Source organism: Labeo rohita, chromosome 23, assembly GCF_022985175.1.
Source record: "Labeo rohita strain BAU-BD-2019 chromosome 23, IGBB_LRoh.1.0, whole genome shotgun sequence".
Taxonomy (NCBI): Eukaryota; Metazoa; Chordata; class Actinopteri; order Cypriniformes; family Cyprinidae; genus Labeo; species Labeo rohita.
The window spans coordinates 3,370,696-3,394,014 of NC_066891.1; the positions used below are offsets into that span (position 1 = coordinate 3,370,696).

At 35.6% G+C, this 23,319-nt stretch overlaps 1 protein-coding gene across 3 annotated transcripts in view; it reads left to right on the top strand.

Annotated features, from left to right (window-relative positions):
- The first annotated feature begins 327 nt into the window (after nt 1–327).
- dlgap4a (discs, large (Drosophila) homolog-associated protein 4a) overlaps nt 328–23,319 on the top strand; it is a 190,207-nt gene continuing 167,215 nt past the window's right edge. For 2 of the 3 annotated variants that reach the window (XM_051095939.1, XM_051095941.1), the window contains exon 1: nt 328–731. The gene's annotated coding sequence lies outside the window, so the exon portion shown is untranslated. Of the gene's footprint in view, nt 732–12,279; nt 12,401–23,319 lie in introns of all 3 variants that reach the window. The other variant, XM_051095940.1, reaches the window with a different exon arrangement.

A 23,319-nucleotide genomic window follows, 5' to 3' on the forward strand; every position in this document is an offset into this window, starting at 1 on the left:
TGTTCCAATTGTATCTGATTGCTACCTAGGACACTCAATTGAGATGTTAAGGAGATCTCATTTGTGCATCAGATGAGAAATATTTGAGTTTGTATTTAAGAATCTGACTTTTCAATGTAGATTTTCAAGACAATGCCAATCTGAATACAATTTGAGACACTGTTACACATATTTAGAGGAAATGTAAGATCACTGCATCTTTTTAGAAGAAAATTCAGAGAAGCAGGAGACTGTAATTGCTCTTTATTCAATCTCATTGCTGTCTGTGAGGATGGATTGAAATGTTAAAGAGATCTCGTTGCTATTTTTTCTTTCCTCTGGGATGTCCAGTCATCGCTACACCCCCGTGTTTACCGTGTGGTGTAGACTGAGACTGAAGCGCTTCTCCCCACTCAAACCTTCACGTTCGCATTCATCCAGTGGTTGGTGTGGGATCCGGTCGCGTCCTTCTCCCGCAGCAGCATCATCATCATCAGCGCTCGTCATGGAAACCCGTCTTCCTCATTCAGTGATGTGATGTGCGCTCGTTCACCGGCGCTCGCCGTTTGTCATCATCATTATCGGCGGTGGCGGACGGAGCGGACACACAGTAGCGGATTCTCTGCTCAGCTTCACCAGAGGATGTACCGAGCTACCGGAGGGAAACGGCGGAGAGTCTTTCCGGGGGCCCTTCCGTGAGAAACCAACGAGAACGGAGCGGATAGACGCGGATTTTTCACTCGATCTGTGCGGTGAGTGAACCTGACACCAACGCTGACATGCTAAACATGCGCCAAAATGAATGACACACGCATGTATGCTCGGGAAAGCGCTTCCCGCTGCTGTCAAACATGCATGTAAATTTCTGCTGCATCGGGTCTGACGCATTTTGCAGTTGTCTGTGTGCCAGGGGCCAAAGCTGGAGCTCCATTCAGTCTCGGTGCTTAAGTTATTTATTTAGTATGCGTTTATTTATTTTCTTTTTAGCGTTGGCATTTATGCAAGATTTGGTTGGGCATCCTCAATGTCATTTTTTTTTACAAGGCTGATTGTTCTTGTATTATATGTTAAAGTTGTTTCATTTCATTAATTGACTTGGTATGCATGACAGCTGGCGCACATCTCATGTATTACAGCACTAGAGGTATATATTTTTGTAAATATCTAAACTTATTTGTCTGTAGTTTGTCTGAAATACATCATAGTTAACTCTTTAATGCTTGTGTAGTTACTGTAAGAGATGCTGAGATGCTTGTTGACACCGTATCAAAGTAAACTGTCAGTTTTTGGGAATATATTATGATTTTTGACATAATATTACCTCGTTATCTTTAATAAGGCTGTTTTTTATATTTAATGCCATTTAAGTAATCATGTTCACATCACAATTAGTGCACTTTCAACATACAAATGTCGCATATATAGGTAAATTGTAAATAAATGGAATATGAGTAGCTGTTTTTATGTAAACTGACCTTTAAAAAATGACTTGGCTTGTGTTTCCATGTTTTTCAGTCATATAAATGTTATACTTGAATGGAAATAAGCTATTTTGTATATCTATCTGTAGAATGTAGGTGTTCGGTATTTGTCTGCAGTGTGTCTGAAACGCATCATTAACTCTTTAAGTTAATTGTCTAAGGAGTTACTGTAGGACAGATTGTTGTCATGGTATCACAGTAAACAGACAGCTCCTTTCATAAGATGTTAATTAACTTATTTTGTTGATACTGTAACTGTAAGAGATACTGATATTTGGTTGTCATGGTATCAAACTAAACACGTCCTTTGAGAAGGCAGAGATTCAGTGCATGACGTGATATGCCTGTCAAGGTACTTAAAGGGGTAGCTCACCCAAAAATGAAAATACTGTCATTATTTACAGTACTCGCAATCTGGGGACAACAGATGAATGATTGATTTTTATGCCATGATGCCCATCCGTAGTGACATCTGTTAAGCTCCAAAAATTCATAAAAGTATCTTAAACACACTTAAAAATACTGAGGCCTAAATCTGAAATTGAGGTATTTGAATTGCATTCAGATTTATTTGGATTTTACAGTTTTGTCATAAACTAATGTTGTGTGATGCATATTTGTCAGTCATGCATAAATAAAACTGGTGATATTTCTTTAGTAGTACTAATAAACTGAATGCGTTTTAAATAGAACCAGATTTATATATTTATCATCAATAAATCCAATTTATTTCAATCCTATATTTTAACTAACCAAATATTGCTTGTTCTACAATCATATTTTAACCATTTTGATACTTGGATAACTGAATAAGGTTCATTTTTTTAGGGATGTAATATCAAAATATCACAATACGATAATATAAGTCCAGGATATGATATTTATTGTGATATTTAAAAAAAAAAATAATACTTCAAAAAAAAAAAAAAAAGTCAGTGAATTGCCTTGTACCTGAACTTTAAAGGGGTCTCAGTCTAAATTACATTCACATTGGTGTTTTAGAAGCCAAACAAATTAAAAAATAATATTAATAACAGTTTTATATCATTGTTATAGCCATACAGAAATAGCCATATTGTAAAACATTTGCTCTGTAAAATAAATAGAAATTAATATTTAAAAGGTATAGTATTGTTGCTTTACACTACAGCAGGGAAAATACAATTCTTCTCTCCCAATTTCTACACTGGAAAGAGATGTTTTAAATTTGGACTGCAGTAACGTTACCCATTTAAACGCTAGCTGTCAGCAGTTCACACTGCACTTTTAAGCTTATATTTCGATGGAAACGGCAGTAGAGCTATTATTTTGAAGGAAAACTCTGTCTCCGTCTCACTACTAATCTGGTGAAGTGCTTTAATCATTTGGTGCGAAAATAAAACATAGTGGCTGTTGCGTTCCCAAACGCGCGGTAAACTCACAGCACATGCAATAAACGAGTTCACTGCATTCACTGTGAACTGAGCCATTCTGAGGCACAGAAAACATTGGATGAGGAGCTGATCGTCTGAACAAAGGTGTGGACTACGCTTTGAAACGCGCAGCGAAAACAGACTTGATAAGCCGATTAAGCCATATTGTGCTTTTGGTTTTAGTTCGTTTGACAGATAGCCTACACTGTAAAAAATAAAAAAACACTTTGTTGAGTCAGCTTAAAATAATTTGTTACCCTGCTGCCTTAAAATTTTAAGTTCAATTAACTAAAATAAGTTTAGTCAACTTGAAATGTTAAGTTGTACTAAGTAACAACTTAGATATTTGTGTTTGCTAAACTTAAATTTGAGTTGATTCAACTCAAATATCTATGTTGTCGCTTTGTATAATTTAACATTTCAAGTTGAATAAACTTTTTTTGAGTTGAGTGAACTTAAAATTTTAAGGCAGCCAGGTTACAAATTATTTTAAGTTGACTCAACAAATTGTTTCTTTACAGTGTACTGGGCCAAAACATAACTTTAAAGACCTTTTATGTTAGAATAATTAAAAAATGTACATTTTTTCCCGGAAGACCTATATTGTTTCATATCATCATGCGACCACGATAATATACAGTATTGCTAAGGCGATACCACGATATTGATACTACCGTTACATCTCTAGACCAAGTCAGTGTTTGCAAACAGTGATGACGTTTTTTTTGTGGGCGGAGCTTATCTGGTTGCAGAAAATGACGGTTTTCAAGTGGCAGCCTGTGGAACCATGGAATAAAATAATACAAATAAAAAGGTAAATTATATTTAAAAAAATCTGACTTAATTTTCGCAACTCCGAAATTAAATCCCACAATTCTGATAAGACACAAACTCACTATTGTTGAGTTAAATTGAGTTAGAAGTCCGAACTAGGAGATGTAATTGTGAGGTAAAATAAATAAATGTTATGTAAAATGTTAACAGTAATAGGTTTAAATGTTACATCATGCTGTAACTGTAGGGCTAATACGGTGAGTCCCATACGAACAGCATATCTATATATTATGTAGACATATTGTTTAAATCAAATTTATGCTTTAAAAGAAGAGTAATCATAGCAGTTTTCATCCATAATCTGTACTTTTAATGTACTTTTACTTCTATAAAAATTATTTGCTTTCCGATTCTGGCATCAAAAGGCACAAAAATGGTTTGTTTGTTTTTTTTACCCGTTTCACTCCACTTGTTACCAGTGTTTTTGTGCCACCCGCATACCTGTGCAGCTGCAAGTGACATAACTGTGAGGGCTACTACTAATTGGTCTATTTGTTTATAATCAATGACATACTTAAACTTTTTTCTGTTAAAATAAGTTCTTAATGCCTTAAAATGGCTAGAATATCACTTTACACTCTACCCTTACCTCATTTAGTACAGACCCTGTGCATCAGAAAAACAAATGTGCAGCCATCTTTAGAATTTTGTCTTTGAACTTCAGTTTTTGCGGTGGAAGAGCTTAGAGCTGAAAGGGGTGGAGCTCCAGGGTCTACATGCAAAATTCCGTATCTGAATGACAATTTGCACTTAAAATTTACTTAAATTTCAGTCTGTATAAAAAGAATCTGTATAAGGATTGTTAAACAATTCTCCTTTTGTTTTCCAAGAGAACAAAACAACAACATAGGCCTACAGGTTTGTAATGACATTAGGGTGAGTAAATAATGACAAAACTTTAATTTTTGCATGAGCTAACCCTTTAAGCCATAATTATATATTCTTTGGATCTCACAGACAAACAGAGCAATTTTGACTCGTTTAAAACAGAATTTCAGACCTGTGCTTTAACTTGCCTTCAGGGTGTCTTTCGCTGCTGGTTTAAGCTCAAGAGACAGCTGATAGATTCCCTTTTGTCGCTAAACTGTAAGCAAAAACCAGTCAGCGATTGATCCCGGCGTCCCACAGCTGCCTGATTTAACACATATTTAGGGCTTTTCTCTCCCCCCCACCCAGATGTTTCGTCCCGCACTGGCGCGGCTCCAGCTGGCGTGGTGCGCGGCTGTGATTGGTTCTCTCCGCAGGTTCCTGAAGGGGTGAGCGGCCGCGGTTGGACGGGACCTTCCGTAATTAAAAGCCCGTTGTAGCGGTGGGGGGTTTGATTGATTGCACTTTTGGGTGTTGTGGCAAATCTAAAGACCGCGCGGAGGGTGTCGCTCGGCTCCGTGAAGGGCTTGTGAGAATAAATCAGCATTTAAAACAAACATCGCCGTTCGTCTCAATTAGCAGAAGCGCGGTGGGTCATCGGCACAGTTTTGATGAAGGTGGTGGCTGATCTGAGCAAACGCAGCCGCAGGCGGACGACCCGATGTCTCTCCACCACACAGCCATTAGACAGCAGGCGCTTTTAATGAAACACTTTATACGTGTGATGTCAACAGGGATTTATCCTTTGGCGGTGATGCAGGATGTGCCTCAAACGGTGCCATCAGCCACCAAAATTAACCTTTTATACACCTGCCAGTGGCATGTGGATGGAGAAATTTACTAGCATAAATATATTTTACAAGCATGACTTTATTGCGCATTGTTTCTATTCCAAAATATGTTTTTATGCTATTGACAATGGAGTCAGTTGTAGTTATTCTCTCACTTAAGCTGCATATTTGGTTTTAAAAATGTAGTAAAAACTGTGAAAATGCTAAATATTATTAAAATTTAAAATAGCTGTTTTACACGTGAATATATTTTAAAATGTAATTTATTTCTGTGATCAAAGCTGAATTTTCAGCATCATTACTTCAGTCTTCAGTGTCACATGGTCCTTCATAAATCATTCTAATATGCTGATTTGCTGCTCAAGAAACATTTCTGATATTATCAATGTTGAAAACAGCTGACACATGAAACCTTGATATTTATTCAGGCTTCTTTTACATTAAAGTTTAGAAGAATAAAAATGTGAATTTCTTTAAAAAAAAAAAAGTTACATTTGAACTAGACAAAGCTTTGGTGGTAAACCATCCACTTTGTGTAGAAGATGTGCGGGTTGCATCAGTCGCTGATGTTTTCTTCAGTGGATGGTTTGCTTGTGTGATTGAATCAGGGAAGGTCAGACTATCATCTTACAGTTCAGTTTAAGCCTCATACGATGTTGCCAACTGGCGAGTAGCTGTTTAATGTGTTTGCCAAGGCCAGTTTTTACTCGTATTTTCCACTTGGCAAGTGTTCATTTTGGACCCTGCATTCAATGCTTTGAAATGAACAGCACATCAGTGTTAAATGAATGTTTTAGAAGATGGCATTGCTGTCAGTATTGCATTGTTCGAATGTAGCTGCATTATTAGGCCATAAAAATCATAGTTTACTGCTGCCTATAGCAAAACATAATTGGTTTTCATCTAGTTGATAGTGATGGTTGATAGAACAATTTGGAACATCAAAACCGTTACAATGATTTACTAAAGATTGAAAAAATATATTGATTTTACTGTTTGTTTAAAGGAAAAGTTCACCCAAAAATGAAAATGTACTCACCCTCAGACCATCCAAGATGTAGATTAGTTTGCTTCTTTATCAGATGTAGAGAAGTGTAGCATTCCATCACTTGCTCACCAATGGGTACTCTGCAGCGAATGGGTGCCGTAGGAATACAAGTCTAAACAGCTGATAAAAACATCACAATAATCCACAAGTAATCCACACCACTGGATTACACCATCAGTTAACATCTTGAGAAGCCAAAAGCTGCATCTTTGTAAAAAACAAATCCATCATTAAGTGAAAAAGTCAGTGAAAAAAGTTGTCTGGTCTGAATCAGGAGAGAAATCTGCATCGATTACAAATGTCCAAAACAATTCTAAACAAATATGTGGGTGGATTTTGATGTGAGAGACAACAGAAGATTTTCATCTGGAGGAAGTGTTATGATGGATTAAGCACTGTTTTAGCCTGAAGTGAAGGTTTAAAGTTAGAACACCTTAATTATGGATTTGTTTCTTACAAACATGCAGCATTTCACTGCACAATATGTTAATTGATGGACTGGAGTGGTGTGGATTACTTATGGATTATTGTGATGTTTTTATCAGCTGTTTGGAATCTCGTTCTGACGGCACCCATTCACTGTACAGGATGCACTTCATACTTGCATTGCACTGTGGGTTGCTTGCTGATCTTTCAAATCCTGTTGTGTAAAATCAAACTTGCATAACTGGAAGTGTCAGCGTTCACTATTTTAGGGCCTTATTGTCATTCTGATTATATAAAGAAAAGCAGAAAACTAGCTTTGCATTTGATGCTATGGGGGAAAAAAAATCAATGCTAGCATATAAAGCAGTTTGAAGCTCTGAGTGTGTGTGAACTGGATGCATAACGTCATCCGTTTCTCTGGAGGTGAGGTTGTTTTGACACATGCAAGACAACTGAGATACACTGAAAGTTTGTCTTGTGCGGATATACAGCAGTGCAGAGAACTGAAGCAATAAGCCTCAACGTTATTAGCTTTTTCTTCTCGAGTGGCTTTTTGGCTTAACAAAGCATCTACATAAGGTGATGTGTTTTTAATGAAGCTTTATTGTTGTTGTTTAGCATGCAAATATAGCATTCAATAAAGCTTGTATGCTCTCACAGTCACAGCTCTGTTGATGAGCAAAGAAGCATCAGTCTGCTGTCCAATCAGATAGACCCAGCGTTATGACATCATAACCTCATATTGAATAGTTTATTATCATGACAATAGCCACATGCGACACATGTTCTTTGTTTACCGCTCTCAGTGGACCTGAGATGAACACAGCTGTAAACAGGCTTCACTGAGGATGTTGTATGTTGCTGCTGTGATTATCAGGTGAAATGAATGACCTCATAAGTGTCAGGAGTGATTGATTATTTACATCACATAAATGGAGCGTGAAATGGTGGAGTAACAGAGGGTCTTTTGTGTCGGCTGGCGCTCTGGTGGGGGTTTGTGGGTCTCCAGTATATATATATATATATATATATATATATATGTATGTGTGTGTGTGTGTAAAAGTAAATATACAAAAAGTAATTATATAAATTATAAATATGTATGTATATAAGTAATTATTACTTATAATTTAATTAGAATTTATATATAATTATTAATTATAATTGAATTATAAAAAAATATATATATTTATAAAAATAATATAAAAACATATAAAAATATTATATGTTTATTTAAATAAATATGACCTGTTTTATAAATATACTCAAATTAATGTAAAATGTAATAATCATAAAATACTACTACTACTAGTAGTAGTAATTAGGTTAATTAGAATAAATTAAAATTTAATCCAATTACAGGCTTTCCATTTTGTGTACAATAAAACTTTGTGTACATCAAATTACATATATAATATTTATTTTATGTAATTTATATAATTATATAATTGCTAGGTCTGTCAAATGATTTATCGCGATTAATCGCATACAAAATAAAAAGTGTGAGGTTGCCTAATATGTGTGTGTGTACCGTGTGTAATTATGTATATATAAATTCGAACACATTCATGTACACTGTAAAAAAAAAAGAATCTGTTGAGTCAACTTAAAATAATTTGTTACCCGGCTGCCTTAAAATTTTAAGTTCAGTCAACTCAGTTTAGTCAATTTGAAAAGTTATTTGAGTTGTTTCAACTTAAAATTTTAAGGCAGCTGGGTAACTTACCCAGCTTTTAAGTTTAACAAACCAAATGTTTTAAGTCAACTCAAATATCTAAGTTGTCACTTAGTACAACTTAACATTTCAAGTTGACTAAACTTATTTGAGTTAACTTAACTTAAAATTTTAAGGCAGCAAAATAACATATTATTTTAAGTTGACTCAATTTTTTTTTTTTTACAGTGTATATATTTAAGAGAAATTTTATTTTTGCACAACATATTTTTATATATGTATAATATAAATTATATAAAATGTATTCTTAAATATATACATGAATGTGTTTGTATTTACATATACATAGTAATTACACACAGTACACAGACATATTAGGCAAACTCAAACTTTAATTTTGTGTGCAATTAATCACGATAAATCATTTGATAGCCCTAAATTTCTAATATTTATGTTATAATATGTAGTTAAAATATTTAAAATAACATTTATTTAAAAACAGAAAGTCACAAGCGCTAATGTGAAACAAAGAGTGGCTGATTGTTTTCTGTGTGATTTTTGTGGGCAGTTGTTGGCCGTTGCTGATGGTCCAAAGTCAGGTTACGCTAGGCTAGACGTAGTTTGATAAACATGCTCCATTTGTACAGCTAGTCTATTTGGACCATCATCTCAATACTCAAAGTGACATCATGCCAAGACCAGAAACCGATGGGGCTAATTGGAAGATTTACCGAAGGTGGCAAGAAGACTCGGGCAAAATGTCTGTTTGTAACCTTTGTAGAGACACAAACAAAAACTATTAGAAGTGAAAATGCTACAATAACCATTGGCATAGTAGTACATTAATAGCCAAGCAGCCTTCGAGCAATTGCTTTCACATTCGTGCTTGTTTTAAAACATTTCTCCACAGGCTATTCACACTTAACTCAATATATGCAAAGTTATTTTAATCATAACAGAAACCCTTGGGTGCTAAGCATGCTTATTAAAGAATGAATATTTGATCTACAATAGCTAAATTATATATTTGACTAAATATATATCCACATTCAAGTTTATGTCTTTGGAAATAAACTTTATTTAGTGCACAAATGTAATTTTGAGTGCATAAAAGACATACTGCTAAAAATCTGCAGATTTTTTGATCTTGTACAGCTGACACATGGCTATTTCTGAATCTTGAGCCCATAAAAGGCTCATAAAGGTGACTGAAAGCAGCTCTTTACCGCCGTAATGTGTATTTGTTGTCCTTGAGTGTGGATGTATTTTTAGAGAGGCCACTTCTACACCAGGGGGCTTTTGTAGAGAAAATGACAGTTATATTTCCTATCTAACAAACACTTTTACAGTAAAGCGGTTCAAGATGAAGAGTAAAGAGATCTGTGAGAGGACGCAAGTCTTTGTAGAGTCGTGCATGAATGTTTATTTACAGATTGGATGTGTCGGATCTGCTGTCCCGTTCACTAGATATACTGTATTCTGATTGGTCCATGACAGGTATTGTTGTATTAGCCTGTATTTTCCAGAATATTAGCAACTTGTATAGAGAGTGCTGCAGGGATGCATGTATTTTTGTAAGCCAAAACACAGAAACAAGTTTGTGTTTTAGCACTTCTGGTTTCATCGCCCTAAACACAAGCTCAAGAAATTTTCACGTTTTATTTCTACAACATAAAATACAAAAGTAATACATCAGTTGTGATTTTCTTAAAATAACCTTTTACTTATATTGAAAACTACAGTTGCTAACAAGGGTCTAAATGGGACTACAGAGGTTGTCAGGGACATTAAACGTCATCACACTGAACAGATAAACCCATCTACTAACTAGTTGCTTTCACACCCTCATTGTGTTCATAATTGCACTTTTGTTAACTATTATATTTTAAACTTTCAGGGACAATGTTTTTAAATAAAGACTGAAAGTGTTGTCTAAATATTAGTTATAGTGATGTTGAAGTTGTGACCATGGTGCAGTTCAGTTACAATCTGCGTTTAGCTTTTTACTTGTATTTAGACTTCAAAGTTGTGTTTATTTGTGAAGATTATCATGAAAAAAGAGTGTAAGAATCACAACTTTTGTTGGTCACAGAGCTTATTTTCTGCAATAATCCAAAAGCCATTGAAAATCATATTAGGTTTTTGTTGAGGGAACCAGGGTGATGCTAATCCACCTTATTTTTCCCTTAAGAGCAAACATTTGTAAATTTATTGGGTCTGGTTTCCGGTATCATTCACATCTAGCTATTTTTATAATCGTTTTGCTTGATATTGCAAACTGGTGTATCTTACCATATTATTTTAATGTATTATCTTCGTTATGAACACACTGGTTTGTAGTGCAAACAGTTTTACCGTTTACTACACTTTGTTATTCTTAGTAATTTCCCTATAGTGGCTAATGAACCAGAAATCTCACCCATAAGCTTACTTATGAAGAAAAAAGTGGATATAACCTTCTGGATTACTTGACTGATTCGTTCATGGCCAGTTTTGTTGCATACCATATTTAAATGTGGTGGAATTTAGAAGCATATTGTATTGGATTGTACTTCTCAATGGGTTAATAATACACTTTAAAAAATGCTGGGGTAAAAGCAACCCAGCTTGGGTTAATTGGCAACCCAGTGCTGGGCAAATATTGGACAAAATACATGCTGGGTTATTTTGACCCGGCTGGTTGGGTTAAATGTTTTTTCCCAACATGCTGGGTAGTTAACTATTCTTAGAAAATTATTATATTGCTGGCTTAAAATAGACTGGAAATTAAAAATCGCACATAGAATTATAGAGGCAACAGCATTAATCAAAAGAAGTATTTATTATTATTCAACTGTTCTCTGTAATCACTTTTTACCGGAATAGCGCTGATTCTTATGCTGGTGTGTTGCTGAAATCTGAGCCGGGAAAGGACTGCTGTGCACCGAGGTAATTGCAAATTTTAGACTGCGGCCTTGCGTTTCACTCGTAGCTGAAAGAGTCCTGTAGAGGACTCAAAAAGCCAGTGCTTTGAAATTCAGCTGTTGGGTTGTTTGTCAGAGACAGGCTTAACCCAGCAGTTGGGTAGAAAAAAATAAGCCAGCGTTAAAAATGACCCAGCAACTCAGTTACAGAAAAACTACCCAGCACCTGGGTAAACATAATAAAATAAAACAACTCAATAAAATGACTCAACAGTCTAAACCCAGCATTTGGGTTAAAAAATAACCCAGCCTTTTTTAGAGTGCAGAAAAACTACCCAGCACCTGGGTAAACATATTAAAAAACAACCCAATAAAATGACTCAACAGTCTAAACCCAGCATTTGTGTTAAAAAGTAACCCAGCCTTTTTTAGAGTGCAGAAGAACTACCCAGCACCTGGGTAAAAATATTAAAAACAACCCAATTAAATGACCCACCAGCTTAGTTACAGAAATACTATCCAGCACATGGGTAAAAAACTATCAAAAATTACCCAATAAAATGACCCAGCAAGCTGAACCCAGCATTTGGGTTAAAAAAAAAAAATAACCTAATATTTTCTTGAGTGCAGAAAAACTACCTAGCACATGAGTAAAAATATTAAAAACAACCAAATAAAATGACCCAACAGGCTGAACCCAGCATTTGGGTTAAAAAATAACTATCCAGCACATGGTTAAAAAAAAATAATAACCCAGCATTTTTTTGAGTGTAAAAAGGACACAGATTAGACTTAATGTATCGCTGTTTCATTTGCTCGATAATGAATTTTAACTCTCATTTTTAACTCAACTTATTTTCCAGAAAAATGGGGTTATGGGATGGCAAATTTCAATTTCGTACTTGGATCCTGGGCCAGATGCACTGAAAATGCTGACGTTTAGCTTTCTCCAGGTACTGTAGACCTCTGCGGCTTTGATCTCAGGTCAGTTCACTCAAGTTTTCGTCATATTTCTGGACTATTTGTCTCCATGATCACTGCCCGTTGTAAAGCTCTTGTGCTTTAGGACATTTTCTGTCAGCTCTGATATCTCACGTTGCTTCTCTTAAGCACGGACTGTCCTCGTCTAAAATAAGCCATCACTCTTGTAGCTCGTCGAGTAATAAGAGCGTTTTGCGCGGCACGGGCGCTTTAAACCATTTGACAGACACGGCACTTAATTTACTATCATTTTCGCGCGACGATCCACCTGATGTTCCTCTCGGAGCAGCTTGTGTTAAAGCTGGCGGAGATTAGCGGCCGTTTCCATTCACAGAGCCGCAGTCCCACGTCACCGTTCGTGTTCTAATTCAACTTCCTCATTATTTTAGTGTCTCGCAAAATGAGAAAGAGCGACAGAGAGGGAGATAAGGACAGAGCATGAGGAGAGACAAATGGAGAGCAGATTGTTGAAGTTTAATTGAATCCATCAGAGAAATGAAGGGAGCCGGTGGCGCATTTACAATATGAGATTTGCATTTCTCCCGTGTTTGTCACGTTTGACAGCGTTCGCCGTCCCTGTGTTCCTTTCCAGACAGAAGGCTCCACGCGATAACTTCCTGTAAGTGACCCGTACCCATGAACTTGTCCAATCAGACGGCGACAGAGCACGTTCAACAACGCATTTGCATGTAAAAAAAGACGCGCCCACCTTAGGGAACGTTTTGTCTCCCCGCAGCTACTAATGACGCCGTTTCCCCGGGTAATTAATTAGTTTCCGAGCAGAAGCGATGCGGAGTGCGGTAATACCAGATGTTTGTTCTATTTACTACTGCACAGTTGAAAACGGCAGCAGTCTGTTGGGGTGTTCCTAATTGTGTAATTGCGCCTTCAGCGATAAAGATGACGAATGTTTCTTTGAATGTCGGCCCCCTGGAAGGGCCCTTATCGCATTACGTAGACGCGTGCACCAGCAGGGCTAAAGTTAAAGCTCATTTGTTTGGCCCTGCTGCATTAGCTGCACTAAAACATGCAAACTTCCAAAGTTCAGTTGAGATATGAGAATAGCGAAGTTCAGAATGCAGTGCCAACTTAATACTTAATATATGCACCGAATAGAGTGCTGCAGGGATCACAATGCTTTTTGGCCAAAACCCAGAAACAAGTTAGCATTTTTAGCACTTCTGGTTCTATTGACCTTAAAGGAGAAGTTCACTTCCAGAACAAAAATTTACAGATAATTTACTCACCATCTTGTCATCCAAGATGTTCATGTCTTTCTTGAGGAAAACATTTCAGGAATCATCTCCATATAGTGGACTTCAATGGTGCCCCCAAGTTTGAACTTCCAAAATGCAGTTTAAACGCAGCTTCAAATGGCTCTAAATGATCCCAGCCGAGGAAGAAGGGTCTTATCTAGCGAAACAATCTGTCATTTTCAAAACAAAGTCACAATTTATTTACTTTTTAACCTCAAACGCTCATCTTGTCTCGTCTTTGTGATGCACATGCATAGTCTGTGTAATCCGTTAGGGTATGTTGAAAAACTCCTGTCTTATTTTCTAATAAAGGGCGTTCGATTTTTTTTGCATGTTCACTTTGTAAACACTGGGTCGGTACTTCTGCAGCGATGTAGAACGATTTTGAAGTTGGGGAAGAAAACAAGATCATAGTTTTTCGACATACCCTAACTGTATTGAAACAGAGTTCACACAGACATAGACAAGACAAGCATTTGAGGTTAACAAGTATAGAAATTGTCAATCACCGATCGTTTCGGTAGATGAGACCCTTCTTCCTCAGCTGGGATCGATTTAGAGCCATGTGAAGCTGCATTTTAACTGCATTTTAGAAGTTCAAACTTGGGAGCACCATTGAAGTCCACTATATGGAGAGAGTTCCTGAAATGTTTTCCTCAGGGAACATAATTTCTTATCGACTGAAGAAAGAAAGACATGAACATCTTGGATGACAAGGGGGTGAGTAAATTATCTGTGATTTTTGTTCTGGAAGTGAACTTCTCCTTTAAGTCAGTGAGTTGGTTAAATACCTGAAATAAGGTGTGTGATGAGCACAAGCTCAAGATATTTTATTCTATTACATAAAATGCATCAGTAATACTTTTGTGACTTTTTTTATTGTTTCAAAGCTTTTAGTTGTCTCAAAAAAAGTGTCTAAATGGGACTTCAGAGGTAGTTGGGGACATTAAACGTCATCATGCTGAACAGGTCAAACTACTCACTTTTAGTCGCTTTTAAATATTTGTTTATAATTGCGCTCTTGCGAACTATTATAACTCAAACTTTCAGAGAAAATGTGTTTTAAATTAAGACTGAAGGAGTCTGAACTGAAGATTAATGGTGGTTTGTTTATTTAGCTTATTACTTCTGGCAGTTGTATTTAGTTTTCAGTTGTGTTGAATATTAATAATGAACAAAATGTGTAAGATTATGAACTTTTGTTGATCACAGAGCTTATTTCTGCAATAACCCAAAAGCCAGTGGAAAAATCTTATTGGGTTTTTGTTGAGGGAATGAGGGTGATGGAGAACGTCTGAGTTGGGCTATAAAAATACGTATTGTGGCTAGGGCTGTCAAACCATTAACCGCATACAAAATAAAAGTTTGAGTTTGCCTAACATATGTGTGCGTGTGCTGTGTGTAATTATGTATATATAAATACACACAAATTAATGTGTATATATATATACAGAGAACTGTGTTATTTATGTACACAATATTTGTATTTATATATGATTTAAATGATATAAAAATTATAATAAATGCATATACTTAAATATTATTTCTTAAATGTATTCATGAATGTGTTTGTATTTATATATACAGAATAATTACACACAGTACACACAAATATATTAGGCAAAATCAAACTTTTATTTTGTGTGCGATTAATTGCGATTAATCGTTTGACAGCCCTAATTTTGGCATTAAGTTATTTGTTTGGTATGTTAAAGTGTTGTAGCATTTGGCAGTCAGATGCCATAACATGTTGGAATTACACCATTATTGGACAATAAACATTGTTTGCCAAGTAGGGGTGTATTCGAAGTATATTTCTTTGCTTATAAATTGCTAATTCCTTCATCATATTATAGTAGATGATTTACCAGCATTTGGAGGACTCTTAAAAGTGTTAAATGCACTTTTATTTTCAATATTTTCTTATTTTAAACTGAACATTCAGTATGCACTAACAGGGAATGTTTTCAAAATGATTTGGCAAGGTTGTCTCAAAAACAAATGTTCTTCCAGTAACTGCAATAGAATGTTTGTTCCAAGTTTTCTTTAATAATGTTCTCAAAACATTCATAGAACGTTTTTTTTTCTCCTGGGTGTTCATCTTCAGTTTTTTAAATGTTTTAGAGTGTTCCGAGAACATTCAAAAGTAACATTCCCGTAATGTTTGCAAAATTCTAAAATGGAATGTTCCATTAACATATGCATATACAGGAAAATATGTTTCTGTAATGTTCATAGGAAAATGTTCAGAGAACATTCAGAAATAATGCTTTCATAACTTAATGTGAATGTTAGCAAAACGTTCTTGGAATGCATTTCTGTTAGCTGGGCATGCTGTGTACTTCAGGAGAATGCATTTGCCATAAATGGGAATACAAATGGATGGCTCTCTTCAGATATTACAGACCACAGTGGTCTGTTCACATAATGAGTCAAAGAGAGATTGAGACTGAAATGACTTCCAGTTCATTAGTCTCAACTGAAATTGAAGGTGAAGTTGAGCCATTCTATGCATACAGAAATTCTGCATACTAGCATGCATAGAGCAGAAATGTTAAGCTTCCTTGTCCATTCGGCATTGAATATAGAGATACAGTAGTGTGCTACATATTCTAATCGGAAAATTTCTGCTTCCTAGACAGACAAGCTCTAAAAAGCAGAGCATGGAGCAGAAAGAACAGCAGCTGGGCCTTTGGTTTGCTTGAACAGTCGTGTCGAAATGTCGCCAGCACTGCTCAGATGAAATTCAAGCGCTTAAATCCCTCTGCGAAGTGCTTCTTCCGCTAATATTTACATTTAAATGCATCCATTCGTCAGATAGAGGCTCGCTGTTGGTGCATACAGTCAGAATGTGCCGTGGATGCAGTTTAACACGAGTAAATTCATGCCTGGCAGCGCCAAAGAGCTAAACGTTTGGGAGAATCCAACAGACTATGCTATAAAAAGGCAATCTGGGATTTAACAGCGTTCTTTGTGTCTCATTGTCCTAGAAGGAACAGTGCCGTGAGATAAAGAGCACAATGAAGGATCCTGCTAGGTTAGAAGAATGCTAGTCAGTAGCACAATGTAAAGGCTATATTAACGCAGGAGGAATCGTCATGCGATACTATTTCAAAAGCAGTTCATATAGGATCACGGAGAGGAAATAATTACTGGGTCTTTTTATAAGTTTGTGTAATGAATCTGTGCTGGCTGCAGATCTCATTCTGTTTACACACAGAAGACATTTGAACAGATTTGGGTGTTGTGTATGTACAGTATAATCAAAAAAGAAGCCTTAATTAATTTTTTTTTTTAGTGAAGTGTTTAGAAATGAGCATGACCGACTGAAACCTAGTGCACACTGTATGATTTTGTCTGTGCTTTATCATTATTGATTGACAGTTTGTACATTATGGCACCTTTTGGTTATAATGTAATGCAGCATTGCTATAAATGTAAAAGCACAACATTTGTGTGACAATAGCTAACACAGTAACTTTTCCCAATATTTTAATGCTTTTTTTGTCACCCATAAGGGTATTTTTTTTTTAAATTGAGCTTTATGCGTTATCTGAAAGCTGTATGATTTGTTAGGATAGGACAATATTTGGCTAAGATACAACTATTTGAAAATCTGCAATCTGATTGTGCAAAAAAATCTAAATATTGAGAAAATCGCCTTTAAAGTTGCCCAAATGAAGTTCTTGGCAATGCATATTACTAATCAAAAATTAAGTTTTGATATATTTACGGTAGGAAATTTACAAAATATCTTCATGGAACATGATCTTTACTTAATATCCTAATTATTTTTTTTTCATAAAATAAAATTTTGATGATAATTTTGACCTATACAATGGCTGTTGCTACAAATATACCCGTGATACTTACAAATGGTTTTGTGGTCCAGGGTCACATATAGAAATTGATTCACTCTGAATCAGTTCATTCAAGTGATTCATTTCAATGAACCAGTTCAAAGATCCATCTGAATGTCTGTACAAATGCTTTTTTAGTTTTATGACATTAATTATATTATACAATATAATTTATTACAATAATTTAGCAAAAATACTCATAGGACCTATATTCAAATTAAATGCAATAATAATACTTGACTAAGTTTACTTAATATTTATTTTCAGTTTATATTTTCTTTTTTAACAGTAAGTTTTTGTATATACATATATATATATATATATATATATATATACAGGGGTTGGACAATGAAACTGAAACACTGGCCAATATAGTGTTGGAGGTTTCATGGATATGTTTGCACAGCCTGGTGGCCAATCTTCACTGATTGCACACTGCACCAGTAAGAGCAGAGAGTGAAGGTTGACTATGTGCACCCAATGGATCAAACATTGTACCCTGAAAGTAGTGCCTTGTATCAGGATGATAATGCACCAATACACACAACAAGGCTGGTGACAGAGTGGTTTGATGAACATGAAAGTGAAGATGAACATCTCCCATGGCCTGCACAGTCACCAGATCTGAATATTATTGAGGGATGTTTTGGAAGAGCGAGTTAGGAAAAGTTTTCCTACGCCAGCATCACGTAGTGACCTGGCCACTTTTTTTTTTTTTTTTTTTTTTTGCAAGAGGGGAATAGCTTAAAATCCTTCTGGCTACTGTGCAGGACTTATATTTGTCATTCCCAGGATGAAATGATGCTGCATTGGGCACAAAAAGGCTCAACAACGTACTAATTGTTTTTAAAAAAACAGGTGTTTCAGTTTTATTGTCCAACCCCTGTATATATATATATATATATATATATATATATATTATAGTTTATTTTAAATTTGTATTTATTTTATATTATTATTTATTTCATTTTAGTTGTCAAGGCAAAATTGTTTTATCTTTTTTTATTCACCACGTTATTTTTGTTTTAAAATTTTAGTTTTTGTTAAGCATAATGCTTAAGTGGTTGGCAGGGTTTTGCTATGTACTTGTGCAGATTTTATATCTAGTGTGTAATACATTGCTGTGCAGTTGCTAGGGTGTTTTTGCAGAACGTCAAGATGCTGTATCAGTCTATTATCAAGTGCTGGCTAGTGGCCTTGAAATCATTTGACAAGGTAAATGGTTTGCAGTCATGCCATAACCACTTCACTCTCTCTGACCTCACAAGCTGTCCTCCGCCTTCACCTTTGACCTCTCATACATTACCTTTGATGAAAACCTCAGGCGAGCCTTTCTACAGCGATGGACTCATGAAATATTCATTCGCCGTCATTTAATGCAACACACAAACACACGTTTGATAAATCAAACCCCTTATGATTTGCCAGTTATTAAAAACGAAATAACAGCTCAAAGACAGGTCTGCTACTCAAAGTCAACATGAAATGGCATTTGCAGCACATAAAATACATTACTTAATGATATAAGAATGAGGACAGGGGCTTGACTTTTTCCTTCAGGAATTGTGTGGATCATAGTGTGTGTTTCATATCAGAGCCAAATGTGAGTTTGCAGTGGATTATGGGTGATCTGAAACAACAGCACACACTTTTGAGGAGGCTTTTTGACTGGAAGTTGGAGGCAGAAGGTCCTGTCCCAATGCTAATGCAGCTTTTTTTAGTTTTTTCATTATTTAGCATTATTGTTGTTTTGTTGCCTTTATTGTATTAACCCTACTTTAAATCAATGCATTAACTTGCGGAAAGAATGCAAAAAGTCTGCATTACCTAAAACAATGATTATATAGCTATTTGGATATTACTTATATTAATAGCTATTTGACATTTTAATGAAGACAATTTCAGTCCTTATAAAACCGGTTGGTTTTCATGAAAATCATGCAATAAGACCATAAGCATTAAAGCAAGACACTACAGGTGAACATTTTAACAAACATCAACATACTTCCTCTATGACACTGGATAAAGCCAGTCTCACATTTTTTTGTTTCATTTTGTTGACATATGTGACCCTGGACCACAAAACCAGTCTTAAGTAGCAGGGGTATATTTGTAGCAAACACCACAAATACGTTGAATGGGTCAAAATGATCGATTTTTCTTTTATGCCAAAAATCATAAGGATATTAAATAAAGATCATGTTCCATGAAGATATTTTGTACATTTCCTACCATAAATATATCAAAATTAAATTTTTGATTAGTAATATGCATTGCTAAGAACTTCATTTGAACTTTAAAGGTGGTTTTCTCAATATTTAGATTTTTTTTTTTTTGCACCCTCAGATTCCAGATTTTCGGCCAAATATTGTCATATCCTAACAAACCATACATCCATATATATTATGTATAAATGTGTAATGTATAAATAAAACTGGACCCTTATGACTGGTTTTGTGGTGTAGGGTCACATATATGAGAGAAACACCAGTTTATAAAAGTGCAAATTACAGAAAAAGCAATACAATTTTGGGAAAAGTTACTGTGTTTCGAAAAGCTGAGCTATTGTCACACAAATGTTGTGCATTTACATTTATAACAATGTCGCATTGTATTATTTACATTATTTAAAAAATTGACCCTTATGACTGGTTTTGTGGTCCCCAGTCACATATTAGTTAAAAGTTTTTTAACTTTTTTGCAGCCATGGAAATATTCATGGCTTTATGTATAATGCATTGTAAAAGTAGGTTTAATGCATTAATTATGCCTTTTAATGCAGCGTAAAATGCATTGTCTCATGAATAATTGTAACCGCAGTTATAATACTTTAGAATACTTACTTATTCATTTAGAAAGTGCAATGCATTAAAACGTATGTCAAACAACCCTTCAAATAATTCAATGCATTTTAACTTTGGTTACAATTATTTATGAAAAGATATAATGCATTTCCATGTACATTATGAATACCTTTATAATACGTGTTACCAAACACATTTTCACCATGTTTTTAGGAATAAAATGTTATATAAATCAGCATGAATAATATATGAACAAACCCCACAGTAAAAAACTCTCAGAATATAGAGAGGGATAAAACTGCTAAATCTGGTGTAAGTGTTGCTGAAGTGGAGAAAAAACTCTTTAAAGTAATTGAAATATATGCGCAAATAGATAAAATATAATAAAATAAATGCTTAAATGTGTATTTAGGTTATTTTGTTCCCACAAATCTGAAATACGGCATGTTATGGAAGCAAAAGAGCACAAAATTTGACCAGTGCATAAATAATAATGGTTGTTGAGGTCCATTTTGATTTCACCTTGACTTTAAAGGAACGCTCACCCATGATTTATGTCTTCAATATCTCATTAATGCCTTTTTCAAAAGGCTAAATCTGAAATCGTGACACATTAGCATGAGTGTCAGGCTGGTGTATTCACAGATCGCAGGTCCATCGGTCACTATCAATAGACTTATGCTAATGCTTTGCTTAAGAAAGATATATGGGCCACTTTAGTGTTAGTACAGTAAGATAATGGATCTAGAAATCGAGGAACGGCTAAGAGAAAAGCCGCAGTGCATAATCAGCGTTCTCCTCAATACCACTGCATTTAATCCCGGTTCAGAGAGCCGGAAGGCTTTTGTACTGATTTCCTGAGTAATTAAAATGGGGAAAAAGCTCATTTAGCTTTAATTCTCTCTCCGCTGACGGTTGGTCGTGGCCTGGGATTTAAAAAGGAATTTGACGGAGAAGCTTCATGCCCTGCACTGTATCCTGAGATTAAGCCGTTACACTTTTCTTTTCCTCCAGGGTTCAAAGTCAACCCGTGGATTCGCCATCCGCTGGCGGTGTTTTATTTATTCTTCAAAGAAGTGAATAAAAACACAATTATGTTGGAAATAAAAGCAATTAATAGTTGAGATGAAAGAACTCCACTATCCACTATTTCATTAAAAAGCAATGTGTAAAATCGCTAACTATTCCTTTAAAATCTAAATCTGCTGCCCTGCTGTGACTAATAAATAATCGTCCACCATTAAAGTTGGTTGAACGGCTGGTGAAACTAAGTACGACTTAAATCTTGCTAATATTGTACGCAGCGTGAAAGCGAAGGCAAGATGGTGACATATTTTGTGTCGCATAATTACTTCTTCTAAAGATAAAGCTGTAGGTTTGTTGGAGTTCAGTCGGGGGGAAGTTGGAACAGAAGTTGCTTTAGCTCAAAGGGTTTTGACGTGTGGAGCGTGAAGGGAACATTCAGCATGCGTTCAGAGCGACACGCGCCCTTAATGTACAGCATGGCTCAAAGAAATGACTGCAGCTTCATGTGGGGAATAAAACTGGCTTGTGTTAATGGATTGAACTGGTTTGCTGGAGAACATTGCATGAGGCTATTTTTCTTGGTTATTGTGTACATAGATGGTGGCTGGTTTTTAGGGGAAAGATGTAGATGAGTTTGTTTCTTCATCTGATTTGGAGAAATGTAGCATTAAATCACTTGCTCACCAACGGAGTGAATGGGTGCCGTCAGAATCAGAGTCTAAACAGCTGATCACAATAAACCATCAATAAGAAACAAATCCATAATTATAATGTTTCTAACTTCAAGCCGCTACTTTTGGCATAACGTAACATAAAGTGTCCATAATCCATAATAATGCTTCTTCCAGTGAAAAAGTCATTTTATCTGAATTAGGAGAGAAATATGCACAGATTAAGCACTGTTTACAAGCCAAAATTTCCTCATCGTCAGGCCATCCAAAATGTAGATGAGTTTGTTCCTTCATTAGGTTTGGAAAAATGAAGTATTGCATCACTTTCTCACCAATGGATCCACTGTGGTGAATGGGTGCCGTCGGAATAAAAATCCGAACAGCTGATTAAAAACATCACAATAAATCATCAGTAAGAAACAAATCCATAATTATGACGATTTTATTGTCAAATCATTACTTTTGGCTTAAATTCGAGTCCATAATCCATAATAATGCTTCTTCCAGTGAAAAAGTCATTTTATCTGAATCAGGAGAGAAATATGCACAGCTTAAGCACTTTTTAAAAGCTAAAATTTCCTCATCCTCAGGGCATCCAAGATGTAGATGAGTTTGTTGCTTCATCAGATTTTCAGAAATGTAGCATTACATAATATGCTCACTCCTCTGCAGTGAATGGGTGCCGCGAGAATCAGAGTCTGAACAGCTAAATAAAACAACACAATAAACTATCAAAAAGAAACAAATCCATAAAAATGATGTTTTTAACTTCAACCCATTACTTTTGCCTAAAATGCAAGTCCATAATCCATAATAAAACATCTTCCAGTTAAAAAGTCATCTTATCTGAATCAGGAGAGAAATATGCACATATTAAACACTGTTTACAAGCCAAAATTTCCTCATCCTCAGGCCATCGAAGATGTAGATGAGTTTGTTTCTTCATCAGATTTGGAGAAATGTAGCATTACATCACTTGCTCACTGATGGATCCATTGCAGTGAATGGGTGCCGTCAGAATCAGAGTCTGAACAGCTGAAAAAACATCAAAGCACAAAATGTCCTCATCCTCAGGCCATCTAAGATGTAGATAAGTGTGTTTCTTCATCAGATTTGGAGAAATGCTCACTAAAAGATCCATTGCAGTGAATGGGTGCCGTCAGAATGAGAGTACTGAGAGTTCGTCCACATCTTGGATAGCATAAAGGTGAGGACATTTTCAGCAAATTTCCTTTTTTGGAATGACTGTTCCTTTAAGTATGACTGACATGCTGCTGATGTTCAGCTTGGCGCTTTAGGAAACTC